This window comes from Rattus norvegicus, chromosome 16 (assembly GCF_021556685.1).
Source record: "Rattus norvegicus strain SHRSP/BbbUtx chromosome 16, alternate assembly SHRSP_T2T, whole genome shotgun sequence".
Lineage (NCBI taxonomy): Eukaryota > Metazoa > Chordata > Mammalia > Rodentia > Muridae > Rattus > Rattus norvegicus.
In genome coordinates, this window is record NC_141549.1 from 23,079,327 (window position 1) to 23,097,771 (window position 18,445).

Here is an 18,445-nt window from a genome sequence, read left to right on the forward strand (position 1 = left end):
CCATTTTTAGACTATAGATTTATTAAGGTATTGTTTCTAAGCAATGTCAAATTCAAATTATACCGTCTGACGTGTTAGCTTCTTCAAATTGAACTACTCATGCGTGTAGTGTCTTATGATACAAAAAATACACTATTCCATGATTTGTGTCTTCTCTAGACACATAGCAGTAAGTTGACTTTGTAATAAAATACATTTTTATTTCAGTTTTTATATATAATATATATATGATTAATGCTACGTATTATAGGTGTTAGTGTCTGTAAAATATGATAAGGTTAAAAAACAAACCAAAACAATATTCAATTACTTTCATTATGTTTTGGAGACTAAATGTTTTTAGCATAATCTGGAATTTTTCCCTTCATAATATTTCAATCATACTTATTTGATAATTCATAGATTATCTTATAGTTATTTTTAGATGTCTTCCATTTAATGTAAATATCTTGATATTATAAATATCTGGCTCACTCAGGAACCCTTGGAGAAGTGAATAGTGTGTGAGATTTGTAGGTAGTGCTGGGGAATAAAAACTGATATTCTTAGCATTCAATGAAAGCGGCTTCCATATGGGCTACTCTGACAGCACCTTTTCCCTGTAGTCCTATTAATTAGCAAAAGATATAGTGCTACTTGATTTATATGCTGCAAGACAAAATTTCCAGTAAAAACAACATTGACACAGTAGATGGAAGGTTGAAAAACCACATCATTCTCCAGTACACAGCACTGAATGATCCCTTGATTGAGTCTGAATAAGATTAGATTCCAACAGTGGGAGAAGCACCACAGAATTTATCCTTTCAGCAACCTACACCACAGCATCTCTCATACCTACTGTGCCTTTGGAGAGAGCCAGCCAGAGAATAGTGTAGAGGAACCTAAATGACCCTCTTCACATAACCCTGAGGGAAACAGAATTATCATAATGTGGGTGTCTTTTTTAAAAATGTATTTCAGCACTGGAGTTTTGTTTGTGTTGTCGAGGACTGAAAGAGGCCCCACACATGCTGAGCATACGGTCCACCATAGAGACATTTTCTCAGCCCATTTGTTGATAGGACAAAAAACTTGCTCTGGTCATGGGCAATGCCAAGGGGTGTGCAGTGGAGTTTTACATACTGTAAAGGAAATGAACTAGGGTTGTTCATTCTCTGAAGCATGTTTCGAGGGCAGGCTTTATCCAGAGAGTGAAACTTGAGACACACTATGGTTTATATGTGGAAATATATTTTAAAAATGTTTTATGTGAGATTGCTGCTCTATCTGCAAGTTTCTTTCATGCTTCTCTCTCTGGAGTAATAATTCATGTTGCATAACTACTAAGGAAGTCTTTCCAGTTGCTCTTGCCATGGCCGGCAATGGAAGTTGATGTTGAACTTCTTTTTGATGGAAATGAGCTAGGGGTCAATGCTAGATCTGAGGGCCCTTAACATCTTCTTCAGAAGATCTCGACTACAGTAACACACTGATCTCTCAAGAGCTTTGTCACACTTGCAGCTGGAAATGTTTTGTAAAGTTCTTTGGGTCTCCTATACTTGACTGTCCTGCAATGACAGTCACCAGAGACTGTGCTTCCCGGTGGTAGCAATGAATGTTCCTCCACAGTGAAGGAAGTTCAAGTCGACCTTTGTAGCAGCCCCTTTCACTACTGTATGAGATGAGCATGCTCACTTAGAGCGCTGCAAACAACCCCAGTCCAGAGGCAAAAAGCAGCAGTGGCAACATGACGCTGTCCTTTTAACCCTTCACTATGGGACAACAATTCAGGCTAAGATGGTAATTTCTGTGTCTGATAGTGATCAGGATCATAGGTAATTTGCACAACAATTTTTATAAGTAGTAACTTTTGATGAAATTTTCTCTTTGTCTTTAAAATATACTAGGAAATGGGAAGGAAGGTTTTTGCATATATTTATTATTTACAAATAATTATTCACTTTAAAGGCTTTTCATAAATGGTGCCAAAAGATATAGGGTCACAAATATTAGCCTTTGCACTTATTGTCATGTTTCCTATAGTTGTTTAGTGACAAATTTTGCTTCCCTATTTAGAAGCTGGTATGCAACTTACAGGAAGATCACCGTGGTAAGAATGTGTGCATTGTACAATACATTAATCTGTAAAAAGTATAATGTTCAGAACATGACACTGTCTTTGCCTTTGTGTACAACGATTTCAGCTTCTTTATTTCTTCTATAATCACAAGCTAAACAATTATTTGTAGAGCAAACCATGTTCAAACTACTAGACCTATCTCCCACACAGCATGAGATATGGACAAACATCCTTAGGAAGGGAGATGATTCAGTGGATAAAGTGCTTGCCATGAGTCTGTGAGAATGGAAGTTTGGATTCTCAGAATCCACATGAAGTCTGATGATCTCACCTGCATCTGAATCCTGGGGCACGTACGATGAGGCAGGAGGTGGTGACAGAGAATCCCCTGAAGTTTACTGGCTAGTTTGCCTGGGTTTCTTATTCAAGAAGAAGGGATTGAGCCACCTAACTGAGGTTGGAAGAATGTTGCATGCTGTTATTCTAAAGGCTCCCTGACAAGCCCTCCTTTGTTGTTCCTAGGTGTGTGAATGTGGATAATGTCAGCTCTACCTCCTCTGTGAAGGTAAAATGCTTCTTTGTGAAATTAATTTTCTTATGAATTTTGTTATAATTCAGCAATAGTGTAACTGGGATCAGTTTTATATGGAAAGATTGCTCAAGGGAGTCTACATTGTAGATGTGGAGATTTCTACAAACTGCAAGTGAGCAGTAAGTCCTTGTGGGTAGTGGTGGCCAATAAGAGAATGGACTCAAAATACATAGTGAGTGGAAGATTGAGCACAGTCCTTGTACAATAGAAGATGTCTGATGTTTGACAAGTATTGTTTGCAGAGATGAGTACACATTTGACTGATTTTAAAATGTGACTCTTACTAGACCATAATATTTCTTTTTTAAAAATTCTTTATTAGATATATTTCTTTACTTTTCCAATGTTTTTCCCCTTCCCGGTTTCCTGTCCATGAGCCCCCATCCCTTCCCCCTCACCCTCTCCCATACGGGTTTTCCTGGAGTGGAGAGATGGCTCAGTGGTTAAGAGCACTGACTGCTCTTCCAGAGGTCTTGATGAATCCAATTCCCAGCAACCACATGGTGGCTCACAACCATCTATAATGAGATCTGATGATCTCTCCTGGTGTGTCTGAAGACAGCTACAGTGTACTTATATATAATAAGTACTTCTTAGTAAGTCCAGACATTTCTATAATCCAGGAATCTCCTAAGTGACTTGACCCTCAGGAAAATGCATGCAATTTTTTTCATCTTTATTAACTTGGGTATTTCTTATTTAGATTTCGATTCTTATTCTGTTTTCGGGTTTCTGGCCAACATCTCCCTAAACCCTCCCCATCCCCCTAGCCCCTCCCTGTCGCCTTCTCTATGTGTGTTCCCCTCCCCATCCTCCCCCCATTACCGTCCTCCTCTGCTAAGTTGTAAGTAGGCATATTAGAAGATATTTTATATTTAATAATGAATTTTAATTTTCATGTGTCAATATCCTGTAATTCCTAAGTAATAAAGTTGATTTAAAAGCATGCATCCTAAAAGAAAAGAGTTAATTTCGGGACCAAATAAAAAGTTAACTGTCCCCTCTGCATTGCAGGGAGAATCAGGGAGAAAGATCCACATAAAACCTAAGAAGAGCCAGAACAGTTTTAGAAAATCTGGAGTTTATGTGTCTTCTCGGGTAGACCCAATTCTTGAAGTATGGGAAGAAAATACATCTGCAACGGTAATCCCCACTGATGTGAGAAGTAACCTATTTCCTTTTGTGAAGGGGAGTGATGGGTGTTTGTGCCTATGCCTTCCTAGTGCAAGTAGTGAACGAGTAGAGAAAGATCAGCCTTGAGCATTCCCTTCACACTCTCCATATCCTCACTCCTTGCCAGTCCCTGCATTAGGCAGTGCTTCTCAACCTTCCTAATGCTGTGACCTTTAATACAGTTCCTCATGCTGTGGTGATTCCCAACCATACAACTGTTTTGTTGCTACTGCATCAGTGTCAGATTGATAATATCATCAACTGTAATGTCGTATTGGTATTTTCAGAAGGTCTTTGCCAACCTGTGTGAGACTGTTCTATGCCCTCCTCCAATAGGGTATGACAGACAGGTTGAGAATCACTGTCATAAAATGTAATAATAGTAAATTAGACTATGGAAACAGAAGAAAAAACAGAAAATGAGCATGTTTTTAACTCACTGAGGAGAACTCATAAAAATACAGAAACCAAATAGTACATGCTCCTGGAAATAGGTACAGTCAACATGAAAGCGACCACCATAGTTGTGTTTCATTTACTTTGGATTGACTGACTTTATGTGTGTGAATGTTTTGCGTGTATTCTGTCTGTATACCATGTGCGTGTGCTTCCCACAAAAATCAGAAGAGGTCATTTCATCCTTTGTTCTTGTTGTTCCAGAACTTTGTCAGCCAATATTATGTGTTTTACAAAGCAAAGCCAGGTGTCCTGGAGGAGCAATGAATGTTTTAAACTCCTCAGCCCCTTTTCCAGCACACAGATTTAATATGTTTGATAGGCAAAAAGATTAAAATTATCATCAGGGGAAATAAGAAGTCAGTCTTCTGATATTTCTTAACTTCCTGGACAGGACCTCAGCATTCTGGTTTTACCCATTGAAGTCCAAAGTACTTATAGGCAGGGTGCCCACAACATGTGGCTGGGTATGTTGGAGTACACAGTTAATTCACGAACTCATAAAGCAGGCAGGGTGGTCTCTGTCAGTTCAAGGACATCCTGTTCTTAATTTATTTGGGGAGTAGGAGAATGTAAGTTGAATTGTGGGTATCAAAAGATAACTTGTATGAATGAATCTTTCCCTTCCTCTGTTTCCAGTCTCAGGTATCAAATTCAAGTTATCAGTCAGGCTTCCAAGTAGGTTTATCACATTTGTAGCATGATTTACACTTTGGTTAGCATTAACAGACAAACAGTAGATAAACTCTGCATGTGTGTGTGTGGGGCGGGGTTATTTAACATTAACACAAATGCTAAGCAGTGCATGGGAGGATCAGACAAAGAGATGTGAGTTCATGTGTTTGAACACTTGGCCACTGTTTGCGAGATTGTTTAACTTTTGGGGTCTGGCCTCGCTAGCAGAAGGTTTTCAGTGGTAGATTTTAATGGCTGTGACTACTTGTGGTACCAGTACTGTGTTATCTGCTTCCCGGTCTACCAGCCTGTGAGAACCAATAATGTACTGCCAAAAGTCAGGCCTCCCTGTTCCTTCCTTGAAATAAGTGACTGGTTTTCCCCATCAGATATTTTGTCACAGAAAGTACAGAAACAAATTCAAAAGTAACAGCCATCTTTCCTGTTTAAATCCCCTTTCAGAAGTTACAAAGCAAGCAGAAGGGTGTGTCTGCTGATCTTACACACACTACTTACTCCTTACTCCACTGCATACTGTCAACACATAGCTAACTACCTTCCTCTAGACCTCTAATTTCATCATTAGGAAAGAGGAAGTTCAGATATAATTATTACACATAATGGAATCATTAGAAACTGTAAATTTATAGAAACCAAACTCAAATGCTCTTCGTTTATGCCTAGATCAATTTGGTTTCCAATTAACTACTACAGGTGATGAACCTGAGTAATTTTTATTCTAGGAAGAACTTAGCAAAGACATGGAACTCAGGTACTTTTTATTTTTATTTTTATTTTTTTTCTTTATTAACTTGAGTATTTCTTATTTACATTTCGATTGTATTTCCCTTTCCCGATTTCCAGGCCAACGTCCCCCTAGCCCCTCCCCCCTGTTCCCCTCCCCATCCTCCTCCCATTACCTCCCTCCCCCTAACAATCTTGTTCACTGGGAGTTCAGTCTTAGTAGGACTAAGGGCTTCCCCTTCCACTGGTGCTCTTACTAGGATATTCATTGCTACCTATGAGGTCGGAGCCCAGGGTCAGTCCATGTATAGTCTTTGGGTAGTGGCTTAGTCCCTGGAAGCTCTGGTTGCTTGGCCTTGTTGTTCATATGGGGTCTCAAGCCCCTTCATGCTCTTCCAGTCCATTCTCTGATTCCTTCAACGGGGGTCCCGTTCTCAGTTCAGTGGTTTCATGCGGGCATTCGCCTATGTATTTGCTGTATTCTGGCTGTGTCTCTCAGGAGAGATCTACATTCGGCCCCTGTCGGCCTGTACTTCTTTACTTCATCCATCTTGTCTAACTGGACTGCTGTATATGTGTGGGCCACTTGTGGGGCAGGCTCTGAATGGGTGTTCCTTCTGCATCTGTTTTAAACTTTGCCTCTCTATTCCCTGCCAAGGATATTCTTGTTCCCCTTTTAAAGAAGGAGTGAAGCATTCACATTTTGATCATCCATCTTGAGTTTCATTTGTTCTAGGCATCTAGGGTAATTCAAGCATTTGGGCTAATAGCCACTTATCAATGAGTGCATGCCATGTGTGTTTTTCTGTGATTGGGTTACCTCACTCAGGATGATATTTTCCAGTTCCAACCATTTGCCTACGAATTTCATAAACTCGTTGTTTTTGATAGCTGAGTAATATTCCATTGTGTAGATGTACCACATTTTCTGTATCCATTCCTCTGTTGAAGGGCATCTGGGTTCTTTCCAGTTTCTGGCTATTATAAATAAGGCTGCGATGAACATAGTGGAGCACGTGTCTCTTTTATATGTTGAGGCATCTTTTGGGTATATGCCCAAGAGAGGTATGGCTGGATCCTCGGGTAGTTCAATGTCCAATTTTCTGAGGAGACTCCAGACTGATTTCCAGAATGGTTGTACCAGTCTGCAATCTCACCACATCCTCGCCAGCATTTGCTGTCACCTGAGTTTCTGATCTTAGCCATTCTCACCGGTGTGAGATGAAATCACAGGTTTGTTTTGATTTGCATTTCCCTTATGACTAAAAATGTTGAACATTTCTTTAGGTTTTTTCCCAGCCATTCAGCATTCCCCAGCTGTGAATTCTTTGTTTCGCTCTGAACCCCATTTTTTAGTAGGGTTATTTGTCTCCCTGCGGTCTAAATTCTTGAGTTCTTTGTCTATTTTGGATATAAGCCCTCTATCTGTTGTAGGATTGGTAAAGATCTTTTCCCAATCTGTTGGTTGCCGTTTTGTCCTAACAACAGTGTCCTTTGCCTTACAGAAGCTTTCCAGTTTTATGAGATCCTGTTTGTCCATTCTTGATCTTAGAGCATAAGCCATTGGTGTTTTGTTCAGGAAATTTTCTCCAGTGCCCATGTGTTCCAGATGCTTCCCCACTTTTTCTTCTATTGTTTGAGTGTATCTGGTTTGATGTGGAGGTCCTTGATCCACTTGGACTTAAGCTTTGTACAAGGTGATAAGCATGGATCGATCTGCATTCTTCTACATGTTGACCTTCTGTTGAACTGCACCATTTGCTGAAAATGCTATGTTTTTTTCTATTGGATGGTTTTGGCTCCTTTGTCAAAAATCAAGTGCCCATAGGTGTGTGGGTTCATTTCTGGGTCTTCAATTCTAGTCCGTTGGTCTATCTGTCTGTCTCTGTACCAATACCATGCAGTTTTTATCACTATTACTCTGCAATACTGCTTGAGTTCAGAGATAGTGATTCCCCCTGAAGTCCTTTTATTGTTGAGGATAGTTTTAGCTATCCTGGGTTTTTTGTTATTCCAGAGGAATTTGCAAATTGTTCTAACTCTGTGAAGAATTGGATTGATATTTTGATGGGGATTGCGTTGAATCTGTAGATCACTTTTGGTAAAATGGCCATTTTTACTATATTAATCCTGCCAATCCATGAGCATGGGAGATCTTTCCATCTTCTGAGGTCTTCTTCAATTTCTTTCTTCAGAGACTTGAAGTTCTTATTGTACAGATCTTTTACTTGCTTGGTTAAAGTCACACTGAGGTACTTTATATTCTTTGGGACTATTATGAAGGGTGTCGTTTCCCTAATTTCTTTCTCGGCTTGTTTCTCTTTTGTGTAGAGGAAGGCTACTGATTTATTTGAGTTAATTTTATACCCAGCCACTTTGCTGAAGTTTTTTATCAGGTGTAGTAGTTCTCTGGTGGAACTTTTGGGATGAACCATAGAATGTGAAGGAGAGAGAATATTACAAAATCGTTATTTCGAGGAGAAGCAGAGCAAAACATCAGAGGCCAAGAAACACATTTTGTCACTTCTTTTTATATATTTCCATCTTAAAAGGTACCATGAGTTTAGATCCCAAAGAGCAGAATAGTGGTAAGTTTAAACCTAAGCATGTCCACATTAAAGATTTTTAAAGACTCTGGGCCGTTTACTCATCCTGAAAGGAAGCAGACGTTACTGAATATCATTGAATGTAGTGCTAAATATCGACGGAATACAGAAATAGTTTGGGGACTATAAATCAAGGTCCTGACTTTATCAGAAGGGTGATGAAATGAATAAAATCAGTGAATTTTAAATCAAAAATAACAATGATAATTTTCCTTATAGGATGAAAAAACTAAAATGGAAAATTTCCATTCCGTGCCTTCTGAGGCTGCTGCTGATGTTGGACCTTCCACTTCTACTGCTGACAGCCTGGATGCTGCTGAGCCTGCGCAGAATAAGTCCACCAAGGAGGCTGCCAGTCTGACTGCAGTTGAGCCTGAGCCAACTAAGTCCACCATTGCCGCTGACAGTCTGACTGCAGTTGAGCCTGCGCCAACTAAGTCCACCATTGCCACTGACAGTCTGACTGCAGTTGAGCCTGCGCAGACTAAGTCCCCCAAGGAGGCTGCCAGTCTGACTGCAGCTGAGCCTGCACTGACTAAGTCCACCAAGGATGCTGCCAGTCTGACTGCAGCTGAGCCTGCGCCGACTAAGTCCACCACTGCCGCTGACAGTCTGACTGCAGTTGAGCCTGTGCCGACTAAGTCCACCACTGCCGCTGCCAGTCTGACTGCAGCTGAGCTTGCGCTGACTAAGTCCACCAATTCCGCTGAAGGTCTGACTGCAGATGAGCCCGAGCTGTCCCATACAAATGCTGATGACAGTACTGTGTCAGGTGACTCAGGACCAGCTAGTCACATTGGATTGGATTATGTAGTTGATTTACCTCTTTACAAGGAGAGTACAAGGTACAAACCCCATGCTGACCCAGAGCCCACTCCTGGTTCCTGCACTTGTGATTCCCTTGACTCCATTCAAATGACTAACCTGACTCTTTTGATATCCCTTAGTGAAGAAGAAATATTTTATACTGCTTCTTCAGATGAGGAATCTTCTTTTATTCCTGACATAGAAGAAGGTCTGCCTGCTACTCAGGCACCTGTTGATAATTTTGATGCTTCTGCGTCAGCTGAACCAATAAACCACAGCATGAACCCTCTCAGGGTGGGTGGATATCTTCGGGCACCAGCGATAGCACACATCCCCTTTTTGCCTTTTTTATGGCTTGTATCCTCACTTTTCTCTGTCATAACATGGATGAAAATCCAAATTCAACATGCATGGCATGAAGAAAATGGCCAAGGAGCTCCCACTGACAAAAAAGTTGGATCAGATTAGTTAGACAAAAATAGTAGCTTAAAATAGATGAATTTTTTTCCCTTGAAACCTAGGTCTGTTTTGTTAATAAATTTCATGCTTCTATAGGGCTATTCATGAATAACCTAGAACCTGAAACTTTTTTTCAATTTATATATTTTTAGTAACATGATAAATCCAGTTTGGACAAATACAAGTGACATGTAAAACTGTTTTCTGATTGGTTGTTTTCTAGTCTAGAATGAGGAGATTATGGTCACTCCCAGTGAAGACCTTGTGTTTCCTGAATGACTAAGCAGGGGTAACTTCCTGTTAAATGTTATTGTCTATTTAATGCTGTCATTCTGAACTCTGACTTCTGAGGTTAGCATAGCCTTTGACCGCAACATTCCAAAAGAAGCAACTTCTGAGATTAAAAATAACAAGAGAAGCATCCACCTTCTCACTGTTTCTCACTACATTGATCCCGATGATAATGATACTGATGTTGTTGATGCTGGGCATGACAATATCACCAGTGATGTGCCTGATGATGCTGTTGATAATTCTTGTTTTTCTTCTAGTGGCTGCGGCTCCTGATCCCTAGACCCTTGATATTCCTCCAGGATCGATTGGAATGCCACAGCAGTCTGTGTGGGAGAATTGATCATATATATAAATTGTAGAGTTAAAGGTATAATGTGATAGTAGACTGAAGTAAAAATTTATTGTTTCACTGGAGACTCAGTTGTGCCATGTGATGCTTCCTAGAAAAAATGTTCAATTATTTTCAATTTTATTTTTTACTTGTTTACTTTACATCCTGCTCACTGCCCCCTCCCTGTCAGCCTCTCCCACAATCCTTCCCTTGCGCCCCGCCTCCTTCTCCTCTGAGAGGGTAGGGGCCACTTGGTTATCTTCCCACCCTGGAACATGAAGTCTCTGTGAGACTATGCCCTTCCTCTCCCACTGAGTCCAGACAAGGCCGTCTAGATAGAAGGACATATCCCGCATAGGGGCAACAGCTTTAAGGATAGTCCCTGCTGCAGTTTTTTTTGGGACTCACACGAAGATCGAGCTCCATATGTGCTACCTATGTGTGTGGAGGCTTAGGACCAGCCTCTGTATATTCTTTGGTTGGTGGATCAGTCTCTAAGAGCCCTAAGAGTCCAGGTCAATCGATTTTGTTAGTCTTCCTGTTGCGTTCTTATCCTCTGAGGGACTGCAATCCTTCTACTTTTTCTTCCATAAGAGTCTTCAAGATCCATCCAATTTTAGCTGTGGGTGTGTACATCTAAGTCAGCTGCTGGGTGCAACCTCTCCAGACAGCCTGTGCTAGACTCTGTCTGCTAGCATAACAGGGTATCATTCAGAGTCAGGGACTGTCGCTTGTTCAAGGGATCAGTTTCAAGTTGGGTGGGTTATTGGTTGGCTGTTCCCTCAGTCTCCCCTCCAGCCCTATTCCTTCATTTCCTGTAGACAGGAAAAAATTTGGATTTAAAGTTTTGTGGTTGGGTCGATGTTCCAGTTGCTCCACTGGGCTTCCTGCATAGCGAGAAGAGCCAGGATCCCCATGCTCTGTATCCCCAGTGCAGTGAGTCACAAGCTCCAGTGATTCTTGTTGCCTCCCCTACCTCAGTCTCTGTCTCTCTCTGAGGTCGCCTCCTCACTCACCACCCCTATCTGTTGCAGATTTCCATTCATTATCATAGTTCCCTCCCCCTCCCCACACTGGACCCTCAGTGACCCTATTCCTTCCTTTCTCCTTTCCCAACTGCTTCCCTTCATCCATATGCCTTCCATGACCCTTCCATATTCTCAATTATCCTTTCTTGTGCCCTTCTTTTGTTCAGTCTTCTTGGCTCTGTGGAGTGTAGCACTGGGCATCCTTTATTTTATAGGCTCCTTACTGAGAGGGGAGAGGTCATGCTTAGCTTCCTTTTCACTGAGCCCCACTGGATTGCATACCTACTTTAGGCTCCTAGGCATATGAGAGCTGCGTACCTGAAGACAGCAGCTCATAGGCCTTCTGTACAGAAAACAGAAACATTGAGTTAGTTTATCAATTCTTTTCCATGGTCTCCTTTAGAGCCCGTTATTGGGCACATGTTTTAGGTCAAGAAGTTAATACATTTTATTTTCTTTGTCTATCATTAAATTGATTAGATTTATATGTAGGAGTTTTTACTGCTGTGCGTTTTCTATGCAGTATGTGTGATAGAACCCAGTGCTGGTTCCCCTGGAACTGGATTTACAGATGGTTGGTTTTGAGTGGCCAGCGATGTGCTAGCAATTAAAACTGAGTGCTCTACAAACAAAACTAGAACTCTTAACTGCGTCTCCATCTCTCTAGGCCATATGTGTGTATGTATGTGTGTGTGTGTGTGTATGTATATGTATATGTATGTTAATATTATACAACATGGTAAATTTCACCATAAGATAAATTTTTATCATGAAACTTCAATAAATTTTCTAGTATAGTGCAAAAATTTTCACCAAGAGATATTTACACCAATATGACTTGTGCTTGCAGATGGGTCAAACAAAGACATTTTGAATTGGATCTATAACCCTGAACCCCAGTATAAACCTTGTGTACATCTTGTGTGTGCATTGATCCACATGTGAAGGATAGAGACTGATATTGTCTTCCTCTCTATTTCCTGTACCCCACTCACATGTGTAATTGTGTGGGTCAAAGGACAATGCCACTCTACAGTTCTGTTCCGCCACATTGTGGGTTCTAGGGACTGAACTCAGGCCATCATCCCTCTGTATGGGTTCCACCCCTGGTCCCTCAGTTCTGGGGACATGTTCATTCACTCAAATCCTAGTGTCTTGGAGCACACTGATCTTCATCCTTGCATGAAAGCAAGTTTTGGGGATCCCCTTATTTCCACATCTGCAGTGAGGTTTTCAGGAAACGTGTTTTACCAAACACCTCAGGCTCTAATCCTTATTTCCTATTGTTAGGCTGTACTAGGTTATGAAGGAGAACCATAGCACAGTAGTAGATATTCCATAATCCACATGCTTCTTGATAATTTTGTAGATCTAAAGGCCTTTAGTCTTTAAGTTACAGTTTCATATAAATAATAAATTCTGAATTAGAATTCCAAGATCTTCCTCTTTATTGAATATTTTCTTTAAATACACTGACTTGTCCTACTGTAGTTTTTCATTCTGTCAGTCCATTTACTCCCCACATGTAACTTAGATGTGTACTGAGTACAATACACATTCTACTATCTCTCAAAATCGTCCCATTCTTAACCTTTTGTTTCTGTGCCCAGTCTCAGAGCCTGTAAATCATTCATAGGTAATGTCAACAGCCTGTGAATCAACCCCAAGAAACACATACCAACTCTGTCACTTCTCTAAAGGACAAGCCTACAGTCTGTCAGTCATTCATAAGAAATGACTACACCCTGACCATCATTCATAAGAAACACCCAACGCGAATCACTATCCCTGAACTCAAGCAGTATATCCTCCATTGTTGGTGGGATTGCAGACTGGTACAACCATTCTGGAAATCAGTCTGGAGGTTCCTCAGAAAATTGGACATTGAACTGCCTGAGGACCCAGCTATACCTCTCTTGGGCATATACGCAAAAGATGCCCCAACTTATAAAAAAGACACGTGCTCCACTATGTTCATCACAGCCTTATTTATAATAGCCAGAAACTGGAAAGAACCCAGATGCCCTTAAACAGAGGAATGGATACAGAAAATGTGGTACATCTACACAATGGAATATTACTCAGCTATCAAAAACAATGAGTTTATGAAATTCGTAGGCAAATGGTTGGAACTGGAAAATATCATCCTGAGTGAGGTAACCCAATCACAGAAAAACACACATGGTATGCACTCATTGGTAAGTGGCTATTAGCCCAAATGCTTGAATTACCCTAGATGCCTAGAACAAATGAAACTCAAGACGGATGATCAAAATGTGAATGCTTCACTCCTTCTTTAAAAGGGGAACAAGAATATCCTTGGCAGGGAATAGAGAGGCAAAGATTAAAACAGAGACTGAAGTAACACCCATTCAGAGCCTGCCCCACATGTGGCCCATACATATACAGCCACCCAATTAGACAAGATGGATGAAGCAAAGAAGTGTAGGCTGACAGGAACCAGATGTAGATCTCTCCTGAGAGACACAGCCAGAATACAGCAAATACATAGGCGAATGCCAGCAGCAAAGCACTGAACTGAGAATAGGACTCCCATTGAAGGAATCAGAGAAAGAACTGGAAGAGCTTGAAGGGGCTCGAGACCCCTTATGAACAACAAGGCCAAGCAACCAGAGCTTCCAGGGACTAAGCCACTACCTAAAGACTATACATGGACTGACCCTGGACTCTGACCTCATAGGTAGCAATGAATATCCTAGTAAGAGCACCAGTGGAAGGGGAAGCCCTGGGTCCTGCTAAGACTGAACCCCCAGTGAACTAGATTGTTGGGGGAGGGCGGCAATGGGGGGAGGATGGGGAGGGGAACACCGATAAGAAAGGGGAGGGGGAGAGGGGAGGGGGATGTTTGCCTGGAAACCGGGAAAGGGAATAACACTCGAAACGTATATAAGAAATACTCAAGTTAATTAAAAAAAAAAAAACAAAAAAAAACCACCCAATGCCTGTCAACCATACATAGTACATATCTACAATAGTTCAATATGCACAGTAAACATGTACAGCCTTCTAGTCAGTCATCCATATTAACTGAGTGCTACCTGCAAATCATCCATAGGAAGTACCCACATCCTGTCAGGCATTCATAGGGAATGCCCACAGCCTGTCAATCATTTATAGGAAATAGCTACAGCTTGTTAGTCATCAATACACATGGCACACCCCCAAGCTGGCAATCATCTGGAGGAAGAACCTACGTCCTATCAATCATCCATAAGAATTCCCTACAGCCTTAGAATCATTTATAAGAAATGACCATATCCTGTCATCTATTAGAAACACACACAGTCTGTCAGTCATCCACACATCACATACATTGCGTGAGAGTCATCCATAGGAAAAGCTAAGTGCCTGTCATGCATACAAAGGAAATGAACACAACCAGTAAATCATGCATAGGAATCTCCAACAGTCTGTCAGTTATCAAGAGAAAATTCACACAGTCTTTCAATTATCCAAAGTAAACAGCAACAGTATTCAATTAAGATTAAACAGAAAAATTTCAAAAACCCACAACCCTCACACACTGATATCATAAATAGGGACGTGATAAACCTGGGAGACAGCACACAATAAATCATGCCGAGAGCAAAGATTCATCTCTGCCTCAGGCTCCTCCTCCTACATCATTCAGGCCTCAGGTTTGCCATGCAGAGCCGATCCTGTTACCATGCCTGCTTGAAATAAAATGGGGAGATGTTTGTGATGATGAACTTCATGTATTTATTCTTTATGAAAAATAATGTAGTGAAGGAAGCGCAGGATTTTGTTTCTGTTGACAGCACATTTTCAGAAGGATTTAGAACACTTTTTCTGCATACAGGTAGCTAATTCTTCAGAGCTCCTGATAAAGCAGAAGATTGTATAATAGGAAAACAAGGCAGCAAGTTTGTGTCCATTCAAGAGTCCATCCTCATATTATTTTGATTATATTGACAATAGCGAAAAGTTCAGAAAAAATAAAGGAAACTCCTCATTCTGAATGATCACAGGTTACCATGGACACACAAACACCAATGTTTTTAACAATGTGAGCGTAGAATTAATATTTTATGAGTAAATCACATTGACAGGTTTGTAACCTGCTTTAATGGTTTACGTTCCTGTATGAAAGGCACACACACACACCGACACACAGACACACACACAGACATGCACACACACACACCGACACACAGACACACACACCGACACACAGACACACACACAGACACACACACACACAAAGGTTTTATGTTTTGATATATCTTGATCAGTACCGTAGATAGGCCATTGCTTAATCTCCACATGGTTAATTCACCTTCTGCCAATAATTCTGAGTTTTTACTTACTAAATGCTGAAACAAGATGCCATTTAAGACAGTCAGAGAGTGAAACATTCAAGGTTTTGTGTGTAGATATTTCAGAGAGAATCACAGAGACTAGGTGCAAAATAATTCTTTATAACAATGGATGTAAGTTGAATGTGCTTCCTGAAGTATTTTCAGGGGGAAAATCGGGATCACATTAGGAGACAGTGTTCTTTCTGCAGTTTTTCCCTGGCTCTTTGCCAGGCACACCTTTCTTATTGCAGTTCGTTTGAACGGGCAGCACTCATTTTCCTACCCTAGGTTTTGATGTTCGTGGGCTGGATCCTGCTACTCTGTCTCTATTTCCTCATTCACACAATTTGCTTTAAGTTCTTCTTAGAAATGTTACTTCTTCAAATATTAATTTGTGGATCTACACTATTCCTCTCATATGAAAGCCACGGACTTCAGGCTGTCTGGTAAGCTTTTCTTTATAAAACTTTCTGGGATATTTATCATGGCTGTAATTATAATAGATTTTTTAACTTGATTCTTCATAATCTTAATGTTTTTATTCCTTGATAATACTCACTAAATCTTTAGTTAATAGCTAAGGAAACCTGAGTTTTCTGGTGGATAACGGAGCAGTCCCACTGATGTCCACATCCTAAAATTCCCTAATTTGCCTAAACCGCAGCATGCTTGGTGAATCTAAACATACAGTGGAGTGGTGGATATTATCCCAAAATTTCAGAATACTGACCATATAATTTAGAGACTATTTGTAGCTCAAGAAGACGAACGACAAAAATCTGATGCTTCAGTACTTCTTAGAAGGGGGTACAAAATAGTCCAGGAGGAAATATGAAGACAAAGTATGGAGCAGAGACTGAAGGAAAGGCCATCCAGAGAGTAACACATATGTGGATCCATCCCACATGAGGTCACCAAACCCATTCACTATTGGGGTGACAAGAGGTACATGCTGACAGGAGCCTGATACAGCTGCCTCCTGAGAGAATATGCCAGAGCCTGACAAATCAGAGGCAGATGCTCTCAGCAAGCCATTGGATTGAGAACTGGGACCTCAATGGGGGAGTTAGTGAAAGGACTGAGGTAATTGAGGGGATGTGCAACCCCATAGGAAGAACTACAGTATCAACCAACCAGATACTGCAGAGCTACCAGGGACTAAAGCACCAAGTAAAGAGTACACATGGAACGAACCCTGGCTCCAGCAGCATGTGTAGCAGAAGATGGGCCTTGTTGGGCATCAATGGGAGGAGAGACCCGTGGTCCTGTGAAGGCTCAATGACAAGTATAGGGGAATGCCAGGGCAGGGAGGCAGGAGGGAGTGTGTGGGTGTGTGGGAGTTCACCCTCATGGAGGCAGGGGTTGAGGAGATGGGATGGAGTAGCGGTTTTCTGGACTGGAAGCAGAGAAGCAGGATAACATTTGAAATGTAAATAAAGCAATTATCTAATAAAAGCAATAAAAAACAGTGGAGGGCTATTCCTATAAAAACTTAAATTCAAGGGAGCTAAATCATTCGCTAAGAGTAGTTTAAAGAAGTACATGGCTGTGGCAATTTTAGACGATGTCAAGAGACTTCAAAACATTTCATTTTGTATGTTGAACACAAATTTGTCTTCTGCATTCTTAAGGTTAATCTCTTTCCCTGACTGTCACCTTTCTCAATCCTGTAGGAGAGTGAGGTCCACTTGATTCCTACACTTCCATGCTTAGTGATCAAGAAAGTGGTTCTCTCATTAAATTCCCTGTTTATGAGTCTACAACTAGTTTGTTGTTTCTTTGGTTGCAATAATCGCAACCCCCTACACTCTTATGCAACTCTGAGATTTTCTGAGCACTTTTAAAATTGATTCTATAGTATTTTATCATTTAGAATATTTTTAGGAGATGTGGCCCAGTGGTTAAACGCACTGGCTAACTGCTCTTCTAGGAGACATGAGCCTAATATCTAGCTGTACATGGTGGCCATCAGCTGTCTGTAACTACAGTTTGAAGGAGATCTGGCAGTGGTACCCACTTCTGAATGCTTCAGGCACTACATTCATTCGATGCACAGAAATACATGCAGACAAAATATCTATACAGGTCAAACATCAAAATAATAAACGCTTGTCATGTGCGTCTGTGTTTGCCACCTATGTCATATCTAGAGCATCCAGAAGATAAGGTCAGGTACTCTTGAGCCACTGGATAAGTTCTGAGAATAGAACATAGATTTTTGGCAAATGCACCAGGCCCTTATCAATACTGAGCCATCCCTGCAACCCCCATATAGGTTCTTCCTATGTCACAGTGCAATCATCTTTGGCTTTCATTTTGGCAATTGGAGCTCATTACGCTAGAACTACTTCTTAAGCCCTGCCAGGTCAGGATTTCTGGTCCCTGGGTTTATCAATTTAAAATGGCATACAAAGATAAGCAGGGAATCCTCAACAAAGGAACCTCAAATGGCCAAGAAATCTTCAAAGTACTTAGCCATCTTGGAAATGAGTATCAAAATGACCCTGAGATTCCATATCCACTGTTAGAATGGCTAAGTCCAAAAATTCAAGTGATAGCACATGCTGGTAAGGATGTAGAGCACAGGAAAGAGTTTCTCAGTGTTGCTGGAGTGGAAACTTGTACAATGAATTTGGAAAATTAATTTGGAGGTTTCTCAGAAAACTAAAAATTGTTTTACCTCAAGACCCAGGTATACCACTCCTAGGCATATACCAAAAAGATAACCAACCATACGACAGGGACACCTGCTCAACTCTCACTTTCCAGTGCCCCACACATGTGGAGCTAAGTGTGTAGTGGCCAGAAGGCAGGGTCAACTACCGTTCTGTTCTGCCACATTGTGGCTTCTGAGGACTGAACTCAGGCCATCAGGCCG